This window comes from Daucus carota, chromosome 2, assembly GCF_001625215.2.
Source record: "Daucus carota subsp. sativus chromosome 2, DH1 v3.0, whole genome shotgun sequence".
Lineage (NCBI taxonomy): Eukaryota > Viridiplantae > Streptophyta > Magnoliopsida > Apiales > Apiaceae > Daucus > Daucus carota.
Window position 1 is genome coordinate 9,316,466 of NC_030382.2, and position 4,922 is coordinate 9,321,387.

The window sequence follows — 4,922 nt, forward strand, 5'->3', positions numbered from 1 at the left end:
AACTGGAGCGGTGACTAACTTCTGTTTCAACTCTTGAAAACTCTTTTCACATTTGTCGGTCCATTCAAACTTTTCATTCTTCCGAGTCAATCTTGTCAACGGTACTGCAATCTTTGAGAAATCCTTCACAAACCTTCGATAATATCCGGCCAATCCCATGAAACTTCTCACTTCAGTTGGGGTCTTCGGCCTTTCCCAATTCATCACAGCTTCTATCTTTGCTGATCCACTCGAATACCTTCACTTCCAACAATATGCCCTAAAAACTGCACTTCTCGTAGCCAGAATTCGCATTTAGAGAACTTTGCATACAACTTCTCCTCAGGTGTTCAGCATGTTCCTCTTCAGATTTCGAGTATATAAGAATATCGTCGATGAATACAATAACGAACTTGTCTAAATACTTCTTGAATACACGGTTCATCAAATCCATGAAGGCGGCTGGTGCGTTTGTCAATCCGAATGCCATAACTAGAAACTCGTAATGCCCATACCGAGTTCTAAAAGCGGTCTTTGGGATGTCTTCCGGCTTAATCTTCAATTGATGATATCCCGAACGCAAGTCAATCTTCGAAAAGTAGGTTGCTCCTTTGAGTTGATCAAATAAGTCGTCGATTCGAGGCAAAGGATACCTATTCTTGATTGTCAGCTTGTTCAATTCTCTATAGTCGATGCACAATCTCATGCTTCCGTCCTTTTTCTTCACAAAAAGAACTGGAGCTCCCCACGGGGACACACTCGGCCTTATAACTCCTTTGTCTAACAATTCTTGCAATTGCTTGGCCAACTCCTTCATTTCTGCCGGTGCCATTCGATACGGTGGCTTTGAAACTGGTTCCGTGCCGGGTGCTAAGTCGATAGAAAACTCAATTTGACGGTCGGGAGGCAATCCAGGGAGATCGTCAGGAAATACATCAGGAAACTCGTTAACTATCGGAATACTTTCTATATTCAGCGTCTCTTTAGATCTATCAATCACATGAGCCAAATAACCTTCACAACCTTGTCTTAACAATTTCTTAGCTTCAATTATCGTCAAGAATGTCTTAGCTTGTTTCTGCCCTTTAAACTCTACTTTCTTGCCTTGTGGAGACTTAAGGATTATTTTCTTCTTCTTACAATCTATTTGAGCACCATTTTCTGCTAACCAATCCATACCTAATATAACCTCAAATTCTCCTAATCGAAAAGGTATAAGGGAAGCAGGGAAACTATAGCCAGAAATCTCTATAGCACACCGGGGGCAAATACTTCTAACAGATACTTGTTCTTGATTAGCAACAATGATAGATAAGGGTTCAACTAACGGTTCAGTTTCACAATTCAACTTGCCAACAAAAGATTCAGATATGAAAGATCTAGTAGCTCCAGAATCAAATAGCACTTTAGCCTGGATGTTGTTGACCAAAAGCGTACCTGCCACAACCTCAGAACTCTGAACAGCATCTTTAATATTCATATTGAATGTCCTTGCTTGAGCCGTATAAGAGGGATGGAAAACAGGAGTTGCAGACTCAAAAACTTGAGTAGAAGGTAGTTGCAGAATCAGAACTGAAGATGTCGTTCCTTGATTGTAAGGGGTAGCTGCCAATTGCATCAACTTGTTGGTTCCAGATGCTTTACAATCCCTTGACATGTGACCGGTCTTTCCACACTTGAAACATGTAACAGAAGGCTTCGGGTTCGGGCACTCGTTTGCATAATGACCCTTCGAGTTGCACTTGAAACAGACAATATCAGCCTTATTACAACTTCCCGTGTGCTTCTTGTTGCTGAATTTGCATTCGGAATTTGCTTGTTGACTCTTTCACTCGGTCCTTGAATTTTCCACATTCCTATTATCACCTTTCTTGAATCCTCGGGGACCTCCTTGATTCTGAAATCCAAGCTTCTTGAAATTCTTTCCACTTTGGCTCCCTTGAGCCGAACCTTCACCTTTACTCACAAACTTTCTCATCTTGTTATCCTTCTCCTTCTGGTTCTGATCACTTTCTCCTTCAATTACCATTGCCTTCTGGACCACTTCAGCATATGTGGCCAATTCAAAAGCAGCCACTCTGCTTCGTAGCCAAGGCTTCAATCCTTGTTGAAATCTCTTCGCTCTTTTCTCGTCCGTGTCCACATAATCTCCCACGAACCTTGCTAATTCTGTAAATTTCTTCTCATATTCTACAACAGTCATTCCTTCTTGCTTCAATTCAAAAAACTTCAACTCCATCTGAGTTTGCATATACCTTGGAAAGTACTTGTCTAAGAAAATCCTCTTGAATCTATCCCAAGCAATAACCTCACCTTCCTCTAAAGCACGGGCTGACTCCCACCAGTAGTTTGCTTCGTCTTTCAGAAAATATGACGCATACTCAACCTTCTTATCATCGGTTACAACAGCCAAGGTGAAAGCCTTCTCCATCTCCTTAAGCCAGGACTGAGCTTCAACAGGGTCTTGAGTTCCTCGGAACTCGGGTGGTTTCACAGCTTGAAAAGATTTGAAGGTAGTAGGTGGTGGTGGAGGTACTTGTTGTTGTTGATGGAGTTGTTGTTGAAGAAGTTGTTGTTGTTGAGCAAGGGTGACAGATTGTTGGGGAAGAAGTTGCATAAGTTGAGCCAAGGTTGGTGGTGGTTCTTCGGTATTTTCATTGTTGGTGTTGCGGGCTCTTCGAGGAGGCATGATTCTGAATGTAGACAAGGAAAGTTTATTCACAGTTCAATATATGCATACAAGTTATACCAAAGGGAAATATTGGGTACAAAGGTATTATTCAAGAGTTATTCACATGGTAACGGTTTATTGTTGTTATTATGGCATCATGGTACGTGTGTGCATTATTAGAGTCTAAGGTATCATATTGCAAAGGTACCATTATTCGGTCAAGGTCATATCATGGTATATTGGAACAATTTAAGCATGATCAAGTTCAAAAGGTTTAACATGGAAATTTCTATCTAAGCATGGCCTATGCAATGACAATATAATGACAATACGAGATGAATAGTCAAAGTGCGAGATTAAACATTAAACCAAAATAAAGTGCGAGTCAAAGTACCAACAGAAAGTAAAATGCGAATAAGTCTTCCCGAAACAATCCGGGGTACAAAGTACGAAATGGAAAGTCAAAGTACGGATAACACGATAATAGAGATAAATAGACTAAGAGATAGTCTAAGGAGATGGTGATGATGCTAGTGAAGCTGGCGGACTGGCAACTGGCTCACGGAGACTGCTAATCACACGGCGGAGCTCGTCAGTAATGGCGGTCAAAGTGATACGGCTCTCACGCTCGCGGTAGGGTGGAATAGCTGCCAAACGGTCCTCGGCCATACGGATGATCTCCTCGACCCTAGCAATCAAACGGGGACGGTTGCCCTCATCATCAAAGTCCTCACGGTACAGCTGGTCAATCCGGTGCTGGAGAATCGTGTTCTAGCCCTCGAGTCGGTCAGTGAGCCTCACCATCTGCTCGTAAAGCGGGAACAGAACAGTAGCCGGGAATCCGGGACTAGACGATGACGATGCCTGCCAACAGTTATATATATATATATATATATATATATATATATATATATATATATATATATATATATATATATATATATACGCGGTTATAGTAAAGTAACGCCCCAAGTCCCACATGATCTAAGTTCATCTTAACCTCTAAATCCTATCTTATATTCATTTATCCTATGTTGTTCAGTGACTCAAACCTGTCGCTCTGATACCAACTGTGACGAACCCACAATAATAACCGACTAAAACATGCATAATACGAAAGATAATTAAACTACGGAATTATAAAATATTAATCTACAAGTCTAAATCCACACTCCCGGAATCACCAGGAATGAGTATGAACAACATCTAAAGTTATTACAATCCCAAATTAAAAATCCAAATTAAGTCTAAGTCATTACTATAGTTTTTAAATCCCAAAAGTTCAAAAGATAATAACTAGGGAACTACGAGTTCCCAACCTGCTCCATCATACGGCGGTATGCAATCCCATTGCCTGAGGTGGATTTACGGGCGGTCTGCTTGAATCGGGCCATTCTCAGGTTTCACTGAAGGGTTATAACAACAACAATATATATGAGCATAAAGCTCAGCAAGTGAAAGCAGTATATAACAGTTCACAATATGCAATATAATCAAGTGCATAAACAACAACAAAAAATCACAAGGTATAATCACAAGTAAAGGTGCAATGTGGGATATCAATTTATTGGAATTGGAAAACACACAGCGCTACGCGCATTGAGGGGTGATCAGCCCACACCAAGCTCCGAACCACATAAAGTGATTCAACCAGGGAGGATCCTCGGCACACATTGGCCATAAACAGACATCAGGCTCCCCGCTACTGATGCTGCAATAATAGACTGGCGCCTCAGTCTTAAAAAATTATTATCCAATTCCTTTTAAGGTCATATCAATTCAATTCATTTTCAAAAGGGGTCTTGATCAAAGACAAGTTATAAGCAAGGGTGTTTTTCAAAATACAAGTGATCTTTCTAAAGTAAGGGAATGTTATTAAGATCAGGGTTCCAAAAGAGATAATTCAATTTAATGTGGGGTATCAAGTTCTCATTATTCATCAAGGGACTATTGGAGTATAATCATGTGGGTGTAGGGTAATAACGTATGAAAAAGGTACTTCAAATATTAAGGGTATTATTGGAATCCAAAGTCATGATCATAAGGGGTGATGAGATATTCCAGTTCTAAGTAAGCAGTAAATCAATATTCACAGGGTATACAATTATCAAGCAAGTATAAAGGAAGAGTTTCACTTGCCTGGACAAAGCTTACTGAACTCTTGTATAATGGCCTCCTAGGGTTCCTTGCCTGGCTCCTACTTGCACCTATAATTAATAGTATCCTCGTCACTATAATGCTAACTACCCTTTCGCGTATAAACATATATATA